Source organism: Canis lupus, chromosome 36 (assembly GCF_011100685.1).
Source record: "Canis lupus familiaris isolate Mischka breed German Shepherd chromosome 36, alternate assembly UU_Cfam_GSD_1.0, whole genome shotgun sequence".
NCBI lineage: Eukaryota > Metazoa > Chordata > Mammalia > Carnivora > Canidae > Canis > Canis lupus.
The window spans coordinates 26,192,047-26,210,184 of NC_049257.1; positions in this window are offsets into that span (position 1 = coordinate 26,192,047).

An 18,138-nucleotide genomic window follows, 5' to 3' on the forward strand; every position below is an offset into this window, starting at 1 on the left:
TTCTGCGTCTGTAAGCTTGCTGCAGTGGGTCTCACATAAATGGAGTAATACAGTATCCGTGTTTCCATGACTGGCTTATTTTACTTGGCGTCATGTCCTCAAGGTCCATCCATATGGCAGCATGTGTCAGTTTTCTTCTGAAGACTAAATAATATTCAATTCTGTGTAGATACCTCACTTTGTTTTTCCTTGTATCCATGAAGGGGACGCTCAGATTGCTTCTACCTTTTGGTGATCAGCAACAATGCTGCTGTAAACATGGATGTACAAACAGCTCTGACACCCTGATTCCAATTCTTTTGGATATATACCTAGAGTTGGAAGTGCTGGATCATGTGGTGATTCTATTTTTAGTTTGCAGAGGGATCCCATAATGTTTTCCACAGTAGCCACACCATTTTACATCCCTACCAACAGTTCACAAGCATTCCAATTTCTGTAAATCTTCACCCGGGCCTTGCTCTTTTCTGTTGCACAGTAGGCATCCTAATGAATGTGAGGGGATACCCTGTGGTTTTGATTTGCACATTTACAGTTTTGTGGGTTACTTAGAATTTTATTTATTTATTCATGGGAGATACAGAGAGAGAGAGGCAGACACAGGCAGAGGGAGAAGCAGGCTCCCTGCGGGGACCGGATCCCAGGACCCCAGGATCACACCCTGAGCCGAAGCCAGTTGTTCAACCCCTGAGCCACCCAGTGCCCCACATTTGCAGCTTTTTAATAACTTTTTCCATACCAATTTATTTTATGGGAAGTTGACTAACTTATATTTTCATACCCATTTCATAGTATTGTCCCGTTTTGATGCCTTTTTCATCCTACACCTCATCCTTTAAATCCAATCTTCCTTTGTGAAGCCTTTACTGATGTCTATATTACATATCAATTTCTAAATTTCTAAAAATATCTACCACATAACTTTGTATTTGTTTATAAGAAAGCACTAGTTTTTATTCAGCCCTGTATTATTCTCCAAATATTCCATATGTGGTCTTCCCAAGTAGATTGTTAGGACTTCAAGAGCAAAAGAAAAAAAAATTTTTTTAAGAAATTTGTTTTATACTAATAACCTTCAGGAGCCACTGAAATGCTTTCGGGGAGCTTATTCACTTAGTTTGCATGACTTTCCGGATGTGAAATTTGAGAAGTTTGCAAAGTAAATATTTGGACTTCTAGAACTGAACAATACTTCGATGTATTTAAATCTGCTATATAAAATGTCAAAAGTAAAATCCATCATCTAACAAAGCAATTGTCCCTTTTCTTAAATTACAACAGTAATAATCACACTTTCCAGCACCGAATATCAAATAACCTTAGTTTCTTAATACATCGGTTACACTGACTGCTGGTAGGATTTGTTTTTTGACATTGCCTTTGCTTTATTTTCTATCTTACTTCTTCCAAGTAGCCGTATTTATTTCTTTCCTCCTTTCTCTTTCTACTTTTGTTCATTATTCTATTACTTAAACAAGTAAATATTTTTAGCATTCTTTGGGATAAAATATACACTATATAAATCCAGGGGATAAATACGCACCCACAGATCCACCCTACATGAAATGTGTTCTCTCAGAAGTAGGCCAATTCATCCATTATGGGATCAAGCCATAAAAACTGAATCCAAGCAGTAATTCTCCAATTAAAGAAACTCCAGAGCCTAGTTTTCAGTCCTTCTGAATCATAACTTTTTGGCAACAAAACCTGGCATGCCATGGTGTGAATAAGTCTTAACATAAAAACTCCTGTCCCAGCCTCCAGACTCAGGATTTAAAGGAGAAAGGTGTTCAGGTGGCCATTCATACACAGTATTTTTTCAATACTATTTTGCCCAAGTTGCTATCAAATGGTTTGCAATCCAGTGAAATTTTAAAAACACACACATCTTGAATGCTCAGCCCAGCTAGAAGCTAACCTGTATCCTGACACCAAGCTGAGGAAAACAAATTTGATTATATGATGATTATATACCTCTGAGCAAAATACTAGCCACACCGACTTTAATTCCATGTCTTGTATTGAAGACATTCCTCAAACTGCCCTCCCCGAAGAAATTTTTCTTGACAAAGGAAACCTAGCTAGCACTGATAATGACTACAGCTGACCCTTGAACAGTGAAGGAGCCTTGGGACACCACCCACCACCCCACCAGTCAGAAAAATCTATGAAAAACTTTTGACTTCCCCCAGAACTTAACTATTAATAGCCTACCGTTGACCAGAAAAACAGTCAATTAACAGATTTTGTATATGTATTAATATACTGTATTCTGATAATAAAGCTAGAGAAAAGAAAATGTTATTAAGAAAATCAGAAGGACAATGTATTTATAGTGCTGTACTTTATTTACTGAAAAAAAAAAATCCATGTTTAATCCATGTTTAAAAAAATCCATGCAGCTCAAGCTCAGTTGTTCAAGGGTCAACTATACTTTGCTCTTCCTTCCATTTATTTTCTGCTTAATAAATCAGCATCCAGACATACAAACTGTACATAGGGTTTGGAGACACTCCAGTGTAATGTGTATATGATAATTTAAAGAATGTAATCATGATACTATGCAGTAAGATTTCTAGTTAGGATTTTTAGTATCACGTTTTAATTAATTGCAACATGGGCATAAAATACATGTTTAAAAGTCAAAAGTGCATTTCAATAGTGAAAGTTTAAAGTGTTTTTGAGGGGCGCCTGGGTGGCTCAGTGGTTGAGCATCTGCCTTCAGCTCAGGTCATGATCCCAGGGTCCTGGGATCCAGCCCTACATCGGGCTCCCTGCTCAGAGAGGAGTCTGCTTTTCCCTCTCCCTCTGCCCCTCTCCTGCTTGTTCTCTTTTTCTCTCTCTTTCTCCCCCCATCAAATAAATAACATTTAAAAAATATACAGATGTGCTGTCCAATGGATTTATTGTCTCACCTATCTCATTTTTTTAAAGAACAACTCATTGCATCCCACAAATTACAGACCTATTGGCTTAAGCAGTCCATTTAAAAGGCAGCCCAGTTTCTCTCTTGGTGAACTGCAAGCCTGTAATTTCAATGTGAGTAGATGCCAGGTTCAACTCTTCCACTAATGGAACACTGCGATCCTCTTTGTCATCTTCCCTTCAGCCTGCCTGAATAAAAATCCTATGAGCCAGCCACATGAGTTCAACACAAACCCCCATTGTTCAACAAAAATCCACTGGGCACTTAAAAGGTACTAGGCTTTGTTCCTTGCATTTCAGTTAGTAAATTAGAGTTCTTGACTTCAGGAGGATTTGATTCTAGTAGGGAAAGATAGACAATAAACTCCTAATATAAGTAAATGTTACAGTATGTTAGAAGGAGATATGTTACAGCATAAAGGACAAAGCAGAACAGGGTAAGAGGAATCAAGAGTGCGGTGGCAGCAGCAGGAGAGTTGCAGTATTCAACAGGGTAGGCAGGGTAGGTCTCCTGGAGAAGAGGACACTGGTGGGGCTGAGAAACCTAGCCACAGGATGTCTGCTGGTAGAGCATACCCCTAGCCAGGATGGCTGCGGCAGGAGGGCTCCACGTCAACACTATGCAAATACACAGGCACATATGCACAAAGTTGGTCACTGCAGCATTAGTTGTAATTTCAAAATACTATAAACAACCTAACTGCTCACTTATCGGACACTGATTTTATAAACTATAGTTTATACTCAGTAGAGCACTAAGTAGCTAGTAAGATGATTAAAGGTTTTTTTTTTAAGATTTTATTTATTTATTTCTGAGAATACACACAGAGGAGAGAGAGAAGCAGAGACACAGGCAGAGGGAGAAGCAGGCTCCATGCAGGGAGCCCGACGTGGGACTCAATCCCGGGTCTCCAGGACCAGACTCTGGGCCGAAGGCGGTGCTAAACCACTTGAGCCACCCGGGCTGCCCTGATTTAAGTTTTTTTTTTTTTTTTAAAGAAAAATCTATATAAACTGCTATGGAAGGGGTTTCTAGGATATATTATAAAGAGAACAATGAAAAGTTCAAAAGAATAACTGTAGAAAGGTACCTTTGCCTAAAAAATGCAAGGAAATAAGAGTATACATGTTTGTTTGTTTTTGCAAAAGGAAACACAAGAATGAGAAATTAAGGAAATTGGAGACCCCATAGGGTAGAATGGGGTAGAAGGGATAGAGGAGAGAGGAAAATTACTGAAGGTATGTATTTTTGTAGTTTTGGGATCATGTTAATGTTCTACATATTCAAAGAATCGTCAAAGATGAAGAGAAACCCCCCAAATTAATTCAAAAAATTATAAGTGAAGCCAACTATATTTTGAATAAACTACATAACCAAATTGAAGGGGAAAGGAGGACAAATTCGAGGAACTTTAAAAAATTGATTCACGTGTATGCCTACAGTCTAGGCAAATGCAAATACATCTTTAACTGGTTTGTTTTGAGTAGTGATAGGGATGTGGCCATTCTTAAACAATTCTTTGTATTTTGTAGGAATTAGAAAATGAGTTAAAATGTTGATGTTGTTGAGAGATAGGATTCTACTATGGAAGAAGGGAAGTTAAAATGTGAAATGAGTGAAGTCAAGAAAAAACCCTATGGGGTTGGATTGGAATTTGGCAGATGGGAGGATAGATAGGCAGATGGATAGATGAGTATGGTTAGCTAGGGTGGTGGACCCGAGTTCATTCCTACTGACTTATGAGAGCCAATTGTACATTTATTTCCAGAGAGACATTTAGTGATTTCATAATGGTAGCTTGAAACCATCCATGGTGGGAACACTTACACCTTGGAAATCGGCACATGCTAAAAATCAGGGCTTTCCACCCCTCCCTGTCTCTCCCCACCAGGTTGTAGTTCAACTTTTCCAGTTCAGTAATAAATAATAGATAAATAGGCTTCCTGGCTCCATCTGTTTAAAAGGTCTAGAAGCAATTATACGCTAGTGGAAATAAGCACATGTAATATTCAGATCATAGTTTCTAAATATCATTCCCCACTTAGAAAAAATGACTAAATTCAGAGCTGCAACAGTAAAGTTACAAGAGGAGCTTAGAACATCTTTCTGTGACGCAAAATGAGGGCATTTTCAAAAAATGATGAGGACACACAAGGTAGCAAAAAGCATCACACTCTGTCCAAATCTGGGGCACCAATATAAGGACAGGAATGATCTGTAACTCACTGAATACATTAGAAATCCAGGAGTCAAAACTAATGATAGGTAGAAAGGCAAGGGAGGGAGCTAGAGATGGCATGTACAAGGGGTGGGGGAGGAGGGAGGGAGAGGGAGGGAAGGAGGAGGGAAGGAGGAGGAGATGGGGAGAGGGAGGGAGAGGGAGGGAGAAGTCGCTGTAGCAGGCTCTCTCTCACAGTAGAATGTGAACTAATAAATGTAGGAGGACTGCTAAGTCATAAAAATCAAAATTTTGCAATGATACTACTAAGGACTGCTCGGGAAGTAATCATCCAGGGATACTAAGTGTAGGGGAGTGTGATGAGGAGCAGGACAATTACCATGGTCTCAAAGTCTCCCTCCATAGACGACTTATAGTTTCAAGGAGGGAAAGAGGAACTATGGAGTGGGAAGACAGGGCCACACGTTGATGAAGTGATTATGTTACCAACGTGGAGGAGGGAGAAAGAGTGTGGCTCCAGATCGGATGCTCTGAGAAGGAAATATTTTTATGGTATTCCAGCTGAATATGCACAACCTAAATGCAGTAAAAAGGAAACATCAGACAAACCCAAACAGAGAAACATTCAAAAACCTCAGTATCAAGGAAAATATCTGAAAAGACACTTGACCAAGAAGACATACATATGACAAACACACAAAATGACCTCAACATCCTCGGTCATTAGGGCAATGCTTAAAACCACAATGATATGCATTGGCTAAAATCACTAACGTTAAAAAGACTAATCATTTTAGTGTTGGCTGGAAGCTGCAGGATCCGGAACGCTTCTACGGTGCTATCGGAATATGAAACAGTACAACCACTTTGGAAAAGTTTGGCGGTTTCTTAAGAAGTCAAACATACACCTATCGTGTAATCCACATATTTCCTTACATACAATTTCCTTAAGACCATACAAAACTTGTACATAAATGTTCACAGCTTCTTATGTAATTGTCAAAAACAGCAAACAACCCAAATGTCCATCAACAGGTGAAAGGGTAAGCAATCTATGGTCTCTCCACACAAAGAAACATTTCTTAACAACAAAAATGAAATACTGATATATGAATCTCAAAATAATTATGCTGGAACATACCCTATATATGATATATATAATATATATAATATAATATAATATAATATAATATAATATAATAAATATATATATTCACACACACACACTACTGCTTTTTTTTTTTAGTTTTTTTTTTTTAGACACTACTGCTTTATCCAGTCAACCATCAATTTATTTGAAGAGAGAGAGCCAGAGAGATCAGAGGGAAAGTGGGAGAAGCAGTCCTAGTCTCAGAAATCAGACAACAGAAAGAAATAAAAAGTGTCCAAATCAGCAAAGAAGTAACAACCCTTTGACTATTTACAGATGACATGACACTCCATACAGAAAATCCAAAAGACTCCACCAAAAAATTGCTAGAACTGACAGGCAAATTCAGTAAAGTCACAAGATACAAATCAATGTACAGAAATCTGTTGCATTTCTACACACCAATAATGAAGAAGAAAAAAAAATCAAGGAATTGATTCCATGTACAGTTGTATCTAAAACACTGAGATGCCTAGGAATGAACCCAATCAAAGATGTAGAAGATCTGTACTCTGCTAACTGTAAAACATCAATGAAAGAAATGACACAAAGAAATGAAAAAACATTCCATACTCATGGATCACAAGGACAAATAGTGTTAAAATGTCTATGCTGCCCAGAGCAGTCTATGCATCTAAGGCAATCCCTATCAAAATACCATCATCATTCTTCACAGAGCTGGAACAATCCTAAAATTTGGATGGAACCACAAGAGACCTCGAATAACCCAAACAATGGTGAAAAAGAAAAGCAAACCTGTAGGTATCTGCATTTTGGACTTCAAGCTGTACTACAAAGCTATGGTCAAGACGGTATGGTCCTGGCACAAAAAGAGACACACAGATCAATGGAACAGAACAGAAAACCCAGAAACGGACCCACAACTCTATGGTCAATTCATCTTCAACAAAGCAGGATGGATTTATATGTAAATGGGTTTTATTTACCCATTACATATATTTATTTACCCATTTACATATAAATCCATCCATTGTTTCCTTTGGATTTTCTGCCCATTAATGTGAGTGGGGTGTTAAAGCCCCCTACTATTATTGTAGGACTATCGGTGAGTTCCTTTATGTTTGTTACTGTTCTGTATATTTGGGTGCTCCCACGTTAGGGGCATAAATATTTACAATTGTTCCATCTTCTTGTTGGACAGTCCCCTACTAAGTCCTCCTTCATCTCTGGCTGCAGTCCTTGGTCTGTAATCTAGTTTGTCTGGTATGTAAGTGCTGCTACTCCAGCTCTCCTTGGTAGTCCATTTCCATGGTTAATGTCCAACCCCTCACTTTCAATCTGGAGGCGTATTTGGGTCTAAAATGAGTCACTTGTAGGCACCATGATGGGTTGCCTTTTTTTTTTTTTAAATCCATTCTGATACCTTCGGTCCTTCGGTTAGAGCAATTTAGTCCATTTACGTTCAGAGTCTTTATTCATAGATGTGTCTTTAGTGCCATTTTATTACTTGTTTGGTTATTGTTTCTGGAGATTTTTCTCTGTTCCTTTCTGGTCTTTGTCACTTTTGGTCCTTCCTTTCCACTCAAAGAGTCCTCTTTAACAGTTCTTGAGGAGCTAATTTAGTGGTCACGAATGCCTTTAGTTTTTGTTTGGGAACCTCTTTATCACTATTTCTTTTCTAAACGACAGCCTTGCTGGAGAGAGTATTATTGGCTGAAGATTTTTCCCATTCAGCACATTGAATGTACCCCCGCCCCCCGGCTTGCCAAGTTCCTGGGAGAGATCTGCAGCTACCCTGATGGCTCTTCCCTTATAAATTAGGGATTTATTTTGTCTTGCTGCCTTTAGGATTTTTTCTTTATTGCTATATTTTATAAATTTAATTCCATCATGTCTGGGTGTTGGTCTGCTTTTGTTGATTTTGATGGGAGTTCTCTGTACCTCCTGGATCTGGATACCTGCTTCTTTCCCCAGATTAGAGAAGTTCTCAGCTATTATTACATCAAATATGTTTTCTGCTCCCTTTCTTCTCTCTTCTTTTGGGACTCCTATAATATGAATATTATTACATTTGAATGAGTCACTGAGTTCCCTAAGTCTATTCTCATGTTCCACAATTCTTCATTCTCTCTTCTGTTCAGCCTTATTATTTTCCATTATTTTATTTCCTATATCATTTACTTGTTCCTCTGCTTCTTCCTTGTGTTCATTGTATCCAGCCTGTTTCAAATCTGTTCTTGTTTTTCTCATTTCTGCCTGATTGTTCTTTAACTCTTTTATCTCTGTGGTAAGGGCCTCCCTGGAGTCTTCGATTCTCTTTTCAAGCCCGATGAGTAGCCTTATGATTGTTTCTTCAAACTCTCTACCAGGCGTGTTACTTACATCTCTTTTGCTTAGATCTCCAACTGTGAATTGATCGTGTTGTTTCATTGGGATTAATTCCTCCATCTTAGGCAAAATGCCGAGTCTCCACCTTCTTCTGTGTGTCAGAAAAGCCCGGTAGGTTTCCTGCTCCTGAGATACCGGCTTTGCGAAGAGGGCCTGTAGTGTCCAGGGCCTGGGACTTCATGGAGCGTCTCCGGTGCGTGCTGTCCTCAGTTGGCTGCCATGCTTTGGCCTCTCTAGCCTTCGGGCCGTTGTCTACACAGCTTTTCCTTGCCTATGCGGGCAGTGTTTGGTGCTTGGCCAGAGTGTGGCAAGTCTTAACGAGGCATGCTCTGATCTGTTAAATGAGACCTGATGCTACTTCCCCTAAAACTGAAGCCTTGCAGAACTCTGGTCAGGAGGCATGGTGTGGGCAGGGGCCTCCACTGACCTTCTAGGGGCACGGCCTGCTGTGCAGGGGCTGAGGCAAACTTGACCAGAAAGGACAGGAGTGGCAGAGAGCAAGGCTTGGGCCCTGGTGCAGGCAGGTTAGGTAGCTAGTGTCGGGGTTGTGCTGTTTACTGCATGTGGCTGCTGCTGCGTGTTTATGCTGAGGGGCAAGGGAGGGAAACGGCACCAGTTACTGCTCTGTCTCTGGACAGGGGCCTCCATGTTTGCTGCTCTCGGGGAAGCACTTTGAGAAGAGCAAATAATCTCCCCATTGTACAAATTGAATTTAAATAAAATATATTTTAAAAATCTCCCCCCCCCCCAAAAAATTTCCCCCTTGTATTTTTTTTTAAGATTTTATTTTATTTATTCATGATAGACACAGAGAGAGAGAGAGGCAGAGACACAGGTAGAGGCAGAAGCAGGCTCCATGCAGGGAGCCCAACGTGGGACTCGATCCCAGGTCTCCAGGATCAGGTCCCGGGCTGAAGGCAGGTGCTAAACCATTGAGCCACCCAGAGATTTGCCCTGCCTTGTGTATTCCAGACATTGTTCAGTCACTGTTTCCATGATGTATGCCTCGAGGGTGTTTGCCTGTCTTCTCTCCAGGAGCTTAGCTATACATAACTGAGGTCCTGGTAATGAGCAGAGTAGCTTCAACGAGTTCAACAATGGCTTAAGAAAGTTGGTTTTATTCATTTTAATTTTTTTAAGATTATCTTCTTATCACCATTTTTTTTTTATCACCAATGCAAATATTTGATTGCATCCGCTTTTAAGAATTCCAGATTAAGGGATTCCCATTCAGGATGGTGGCATAGGAAGATCCTGAGCTCACCTTCTCCCACAGACACAACAAATATACAACTACATATGGAATAATTCCCCTTGAAGGAGACCTAGGAACTCAAAGAGCAGAGCCTTTACAAGGGACATGACCAAGACAGAAAAGTACAGGTATAGTCTCATCAAGGAAAAAAAAAAAAAAAATCACACCTCACCTGCAACATTCTACAGTCAGGAAGGGAAATTTTCTTGTGGATCGAGAGGTTTGAGCTCTATGTCGGGCACCCTAACCATTAGATCCTTACCGGTGAAGTGAGCCCCAAAACACCTGGTTTTGAAAACCAACAGGATTCCGAAAACTATAGAATTGCAGGAAAAGGAAAAATCACTCTTAAAGGACGTGCACAAGCCAGAAACCAGTGCAAAAACACCAGGTTGAAAAGCTGATAGGCCACAGATGAAGGAAACTCATTGACCTTGGAGTACCTGGAGGGGGAGGCAGCTGGGCTTCTCCATGGGACTGAGACCCTGGTGGCTGCCGTTTTTGCTTCTCACTCAGGCATGCTGATCCCAGCACTGAAGAATGCCATTTTGGAATCCCCCTCTTAGGCTCCTAACACTATGGGGTCTGTTCTGCTAAAAGCTCCATGTAACGCTGGGCCTGGGCTGGGCCTCACAGCGAACAAGACAGTAATCCCCCCGCCACCAGGATGCTACAACAGTCCTGGCAGGGTCTGCAGCCAGCCAGGCTAGGGCCACCCCAACTGACCAGCATGCCCACAGCACCCACACCCAGCCTCATCAGGAGGATACAGGTAACACTTCAAAGAAATGATCATAAAGATGTTTACTGAACTCAGGAGAAGAATAGATGAAACCAGAATGTTAATAAAGAGATGGAAAATGAAACAAAGTACCAGCCAGAGCTGAAGAATATAGCAACAGAAATGAAAAATACACTAGAGGGAATATACAACAAATTAAATAATAGAGAAGAATGGATTCACAGTCTGGGAGACAGGGTAATGGAAATCATCTAAACAGAATAGCAAAAAGAAAAAAGGATTTTAAAAATAACATTAGTATAAGGGACTTCTGGGAAAACATCAAGCACACTAACATTAATATTATAAGGATCTCAGAAGGAGAAGAGAATGGGGCACAAAAGTTGTTTGAAAAAAATAATAACTGGAAACTTCCCTAATCTGGGGAAGAAAACACATTTCCAGGTCCAGAAATCAAAGCGAGTCCCAAACAAGATGTATCCAAAAAGATCCACACCAAGACATTAAAATTTAAATGTCAAAAAGTAAAGATAAAGAGAGGATTTTGAAAGCTCCAAGAGAAAAGTCTGTTACATATAAGTAGTTCCTCCATATGACTATCAGGTGGTTTTTAGAAGAAATTTCACAGGCCAGAAGAATGGCATGACATAGCTAAAGTGCTGAAAGGAGAAACTTACAACTAGAGTACAGTAGATGGTGAGGTTGTTATTATTATTAAGAATTGAAGGAGAGATAAAGGGTTTCTGAGACAAGCAAAAGTAGACAAGTTTATCACCAGCCTTCCTTATAAAAAAATTAAAAGAACTTTAAAAGGAAAGAAAAGGTCACAACTAAAAATAAGAAAATACATGAAAGAAAAAAAATCTCATTAGTAAAGACAAATATACTGAAAAAGTAATGGATCAACACTTATAAGAGTAGTATGAGTGTTAAAAAAGACAAAAAAGTAAAATCTGCTGTATCTACAATAATTAGTTTAGAGATATACAAAATTAAAATATGTAAAATATGACATCAAAAACAAAATACGTGTAGTGGTTAAAAAATGCAGTTCTTAAAAAAAATGCAATGCTTTTAAAATGCATCTGGACCAGATAGCTACCAACTTAAAATAGACTTCTATATACATAGGCTGTTATATATCAACTTCACAGAACCACAATCAAAAACCTGTAATAGATACATAAAAAACAAAACGTAAAAAATCCAACATAACACTAAAGAAAGACACCAGATCACAAGGGAAGACAGCAAAAGAACAAAGAAAAACCATATAAAAGTTAGGACACAATTACAAGAGGACAATAAATACATACCAATCAATAATTACTTAAATGTAAATGGACAAAATTCTCCAAAGAAAAGATAAAGTGTGGCTGATGGATTTTAAAAAGGGACAGGGGGACGCGTGGATGGCTCAGTCAGTTGAGCCCTGAGTGTCTCAGTTGGCTGAGCATCTGACTATTGGTTTTGGCTCAGGTGGCAGTCTCATGGGTCATGGGATTGAGCCATAGATTGGGCTCCATGCTAAGTGGGGAGTCTGCTTGATGGTTCTCTCCCCCTGTCCCTCCCCCCTCTCACAGGCTTGTGCTCTCTCTTGCTCGCTGTCTCTCTCAAATAAATAAATAAATAATCTTTTTTAAAAAAAAAAGGTCCATCTATATGTTGCCTTCAAGAGACTCACTTCATATTTAAAAACACACATAGACTGAAAGTAAAGAGATGGAAAAAGAGATTCCATAAAAATAGAAGCAAAAAGAAAGCTGGAGTAGTAATACTCATATTAAAAAATAGACTTTAAAACAAAGGCTATAACAAAAGACCAAGAAGAGAATTACATAATGAAAAAGGGATCAGTCTGGCAAGAAGATAAAACTTGTAAATGTTTATGTACCCAACAAAGGAGACCTAAATATACAAAGCAAATATTAACAAATGCAAAGGGAGAAATTGACAGTAATATAATAACAGAGGACTTTAACACCCTATTTACATCAATGGATAAATTTTTCAGGCAGAGAGTGAATAAGAAAGCATTGACCTTAATGACACATTAGATCGATGGACTTAAAAGATATATTTAGAACATCCCATATGAAAACAGCAGAATACATATTCTTTTCGAGTGCACACGAAACATTCTCCAGGATAATCACATTAGGGCACAAAAAGGTATTAATTAATTTAATAAGATTGAAATCATATCAATCAGTTGTGTCAGAAAAGACCACAACTGTGTGAAACTAGAAATCAATTTATAGGGGAAAAGGTGGAGAATAAGAAGATGAACACATGCAGACTAAACAACATGTAAGTAAACAATGGGTCAATGAACAAAATCAAAGAAGAAACAAAGAAAGTACCTTGAGACAAATGAAAATGAAAACACAATCCTCCAGGGCCCCTGCGTGGCTCAGATGGTTAAGTGTCTGCTTTCTGCTCAGGTCATTATCTTCAGGTTCTGGGATGGAGCCCAACATCAGGCTCCTGGCTCAGCGGAGTCTGCTTCTTCCTCTCCCTCTGATTCTCCTCCCTACTTGTGCTTTCTGTCTCCTCTCTCTCAAATGAATAAAATCTAGAGAGGAGAGGGGAGGGGAGGAGAGGGGAGGGGAGGGAAAGGGAGAGGAGGGGAGGGGAGGAGAGGGGAGGGAAAGAGAGAGGAGGGGAGGGAAAGAGAGGGGAGGGGAGGAGAAAAAAAGGAAAGAAGAGAAAAAACAAACAATCCTCCGAAATTTGTGGGATGCAATAAAAGTGATTCTAAGAGGCCCATTTCAAAAGAAAAGAAAAACCACAAATAAACAATTTTATATTACACCTGAAGTAGGAAAAGAAAAACAAACCACGAAATTAGTATAAGAAAATAATAAAGATTTATAATAAATATAAAAATAATAAAGAGTAGAAATAAATGAAACAGATCAATGAAACTAAAAAGCTCATTCTTTGAAAAGATAAAATTGATAAACCTCTGGCAAGATTCACCAAGGAAATAAAAGGCCCTAAATACATAAACTCAGATATTGAAGAAGGGAAGTAACAAATGAAACCACAGAAATACAAAGGATCGTAATAGACTACTACAAATGATTACATGTCAACAAATTGAAAAACCTAGAAGAAATGGATGAATTACTAGAAACATATAATTTTCCAAGAATGAATCTAGCAAAAATAGAAAAAGTGAACAATCACTAGTAATGAAATTGAATCAGTAATCAAAAAACTTCCAAGAAACTAAAGTCCGGCACCAGATGGCTCCAGCACCAGATGACTTCACAGGCCGGTCCTACCAAACATTTAAAGAATAGTCAATACCTATCTGTATCAAAGTGTTTCACAATATTGATGAAGAATTAATACTTAGGAATTCATTCTAGGAGGCCAGAATTACCCTGATGCCTAAACTAGACAAAAATACTATAGAAAAAGAAAACTAGAGTCCAGTATCCTTGATTAACATAGATCTAACATAGATCTAAAAATCCTCAAAAAATTATTAGTAAATCAAATTCAACAATACATTAAAAAATCATAAACCATGATCATATGGAATTTATTCCAGGGATGCAAGGATGGTTTCATATCTGGAACTCATCGTGATAAACCACATTAACAAAACAAAGGATATAAATTATATGATCATCTCAATAGATGTACTTTGTCAAACGTTTTCTACAACATCCATTCGTGATAAACTCTCAACAAAGTGGGTATAGAATGTACCTCAACATAGTAAAGACCGTGAGTGACAAACCCACAGGCAACGTACTCAACAGTGAAAAGCTGAAAGCTTTTCCTCTAAGATCACAAACAAGACAAGGATGCCCGTTCTTCCCAATTTTATTGATCATAGTAAGTCCTAGATACACCAATTAAGAAAAATATCAAAATAAAAGGCATCCACATTGGAAAAGAAGAAGTAAAAGTGTCACTATTCACAGATGATGTATTATATATAAGAAACCCAAAACTATTAGAATATACGAATTCAGTAAAGTTGCAGGATATAAAAATCAATATATAGAAATTTGTTGTATTTCTATCCACTAATAACAAACTATCAAGAGAAATTCTGAAACTAATCACATTTACAATTGCATCAAAAAGAATAACATACCTAGAAATAAATTTAACCAAGAAAGTCAAAGACCTGTACTCAGGAAATTATGTGAGATTGATGAAAAGATACACATACACGGGATACCTTGTCATACCTGGGGAGAATTGATATTGTTAAACTGTCTCTCGTACCCACGGCAATCTACAAATTCATTGCAATCCGTACCAAAGTACCAATGGCATATCTCACAATACCAGAACAGGTCATTCTAACATGTGTATGGAACCCAAAAGACCCCGAAGGGCCAAAGCAATCTTGAGAAAGAACAAAGCTAAAGGTATCATGCTCCCAGATTTCAAACTATACGACAAAGCTCCAGTAATCAAAACGGTATGGTCCTGGCAAAAACAGACAATCAGTCAATGGGACGAAACAGAGATCCCAGAAATAAACCCATGCTTATATGGTCAATTGACCTACAACAGAGTGGGCCAGAACATGGCAGGGCAAAGGATTGTCTCTTTAATGAGCAGCGTTGGAAAAGCTGGACAGGGACAGCAGCCTGCAAGAGGGGGAAACTGGACTTGTTTTATGCCATCCACAAAAGTAAACTCAAAATGGGTCAAAGACTTAACTATCTGCAACTGTAAAATTCCTGGAAGAAAATGGAGGCATAAGCTCTTTGACATGGGTCTTGGTGATATTTTTTTAGTGGTCTCCTTAAACAAAGACCAAAAAAAATTAAGAATAAGCAAATAAAACTACACCAGAATAAAAACGTTTTGCCTAGTGAAGGAAATCAATTTTCATCAATCAAAATCAAAGGGCAGGGGCAGCCTGGGTGGCTTAGTGGTTTAGCGTCGCCTTTGGCCCAGGGCCTGATCCTGGAGACCTGGGATTGAGTCCCACGTTGGGTTCCCTGTGTGGAGCCTGCTTCTCCCTCTGCCTCTCTCTCTCTCTCTCTCTGTGTCTCTCGTGAATAGATAAATAAAATCTTTAAAAAAATTTAAAAATAAATCAAAGGGCAGCCTAAGGCACCCGGGTGGCTCAGTGAGTCAGGCAGCCAGCTCCTGATTTCAGCTCAGGTCGTGATCTCAGGCTCCTGGGATTGAGCCTCGCGTCACATGCATCAAGGAAGTCTGCTTGAGGTCTCCTTCTCTCCCTCCACCTCTGCTTCTACCCCCAGCTCACATGCACACACACTCTCTTTCTCTCAAATAAATAAATAAATCTTTAAAAAATATCAAAGGGAAACCTACTGAATGGGAAAAAATAGTTGCAAATGATAGATCTGATGAAGGGTTAACATCCAACATATATAAAGAACTCCTAAAACTCAGCATTTCAAAAAATTAATTTTAGGGGCTCCTGGGTGGCTCAGTGGTTGAGCGGCTGCCTTTGGCTCAGGTCATGACCCTGGAGTCCCGGGATTGAGTCCCGCATCGGGCTCCCCACAGGGAGCCTGCTCCTCCCTCTGCCTGTGTCTCTGCCTCTCTCTGTGAATAAATGAACAAATGAATAAATGAATAAACCTTTAAAAAAGTTAATTTCGGAAAACGGCGGAGGACCTCAACAGACATTTTTTTCAAAGATGTGCGGATGGCCCACAGACATAGGAAAAGCTGTTCAGCATCACTGATCGTCAGGGCAACGCGACTCGAAACCACAGAGAGCCACCACCTCGTAGCTGTCAGAAAGGCTGGTATCAAGCAGACAGGCAATGACGAGTGTGGGCAAGGACGCGGGCAGCAGGACGCCCTCGTGCCCTGTCGGCCGGGAGGCCGTCACTGCGCAAAAGTGTGGCGTTTCCTCTAAAAATGAAAAATGCAGACACTATAGAAGCCGGCTCTTCTGTGTCTAAGTATTTATCCGAAGAAAATGCAAACACTAATTCAACACTGAATGTGCAGGAACATCTCGGTCTGCACAACGTCACTCTGGCTCCATGTAGTACTGGGGGGTGGTCAAGGCCCCGGATCCTGTTCCCTCGCACGGGGGGTCCGTGCGGACTGGGCGGCCCTGTAGTCAAGCGGTATCCTTGCATTTCTTCAGCTTTTACCAAAAAGCCCCTTCCCTTGCCCGTTGGGTTGGCAGCTGAGGCCCCACGCGCAGGCCGCAGCCGAGAGCTGCACCCCGGGCCTGGTCGGGGGCCTGGGGCTCCCCAGCCCTCACAGTTTTACAAAATCCCAGTTGAGAGAAATAATAATTACGGCCTGGGCCTGTGGAGTCCACAGTCCACTCTTCCCCCGAAACAGCCTAAACTGTTCCCCTAAATTAAGCCAGCCCAACGCAGACCACGAACCTGACCACGGTTTCTGGAATCCACGCCCCAGTGGAATGGCTTTTTTTTTTTTTTTTCCCTGAATTGGGCCTCGGCGTCAGTCGCACATCATGACCCAGTGTAGGATGTCGTCGGAGGCGGCCCTGCCGCCCTGTGGTGGCCGCTCCTGGGAACTTGCAGGACAGGCCCCCCCTGTCCCGACCAGAAATAATCACCGGCTCCTGAGCGCCTGGCCTGCTGTCGCCTCCCGAGCCCTGGGAGGCAGGTCCCGGCCGTGTGTCCTCCTCCATGTCCGCTGCCACAGCCCGCGGAGGGGAGCTAGGGCCCAGCCCGGCACCCAGCACCCGGCACCCGGCACCCACAGGCCCCTCGCTGGGCCAGGGAGAAGGAGCCCGCAGGCCCTGCTCGGGGCCGGGGAGCCCACCGACTGGGGTTGAGGCAGTGTCATCCCTGTCTCACCTGTCCGATCTGCTTTCCCTCTGTATCCATTCCCTCTTTCACCAATTTTTAAGTCTGGTCGTAGGTAAGCCGCCTTAAATGCCTCCTCCAACAGAGCTGGGTGTTAAAAAAGGAAATGCGCGCGGAGAAAGCGCCAAAAATATATGCAGCTCCTGACAGTCGGTTACAAGTCATCAGTAGGAAAGTATTACTTCTTGTAAAAGATGCCTGGGCGGCTCAGTTGGTTAAGCGTCCGACTCTTGGTTTCGGCTCAGGCGATGGCCTCAGCGTCCTGAGATCCAGCCCTACGCTGGGGCCTCCGCACTGGGTACGGGGCCTGCTTGAGATGCTCTCTCTCTCCCTCCCCCTCCACTCCCCCCCTCCCGCCACTCACACCTGTGCTCGCGCCCTTCTCTAAAAATTAAAATGAAACACATAATAAACTTACACAACAAGCATAACAGGGATTATCATCTCAGTAGACGTTAACCCGGCTCTTGCACCTTCCAGAAGCTGCTGGAAGGATGATCCTGTTCCGATTTGTCCTGGTGAGTTTCTGTGAGCAAAGGCTGACCCTTTGTACCACCTAACGGGTCAAAGGCTGGCACCAGGAAACTGCACCAAACTCTTCATCAAGAGACAAGCCAGTAGGAAAGGGATTTCTCTGCTTTCCCCTTGACTACCGGGGGGCTGGGCTCTGAAGGAGCGCCCCTGATTCCCCAGCACCACTGATACATCTCCTGCAAAGTCTGTTTCTC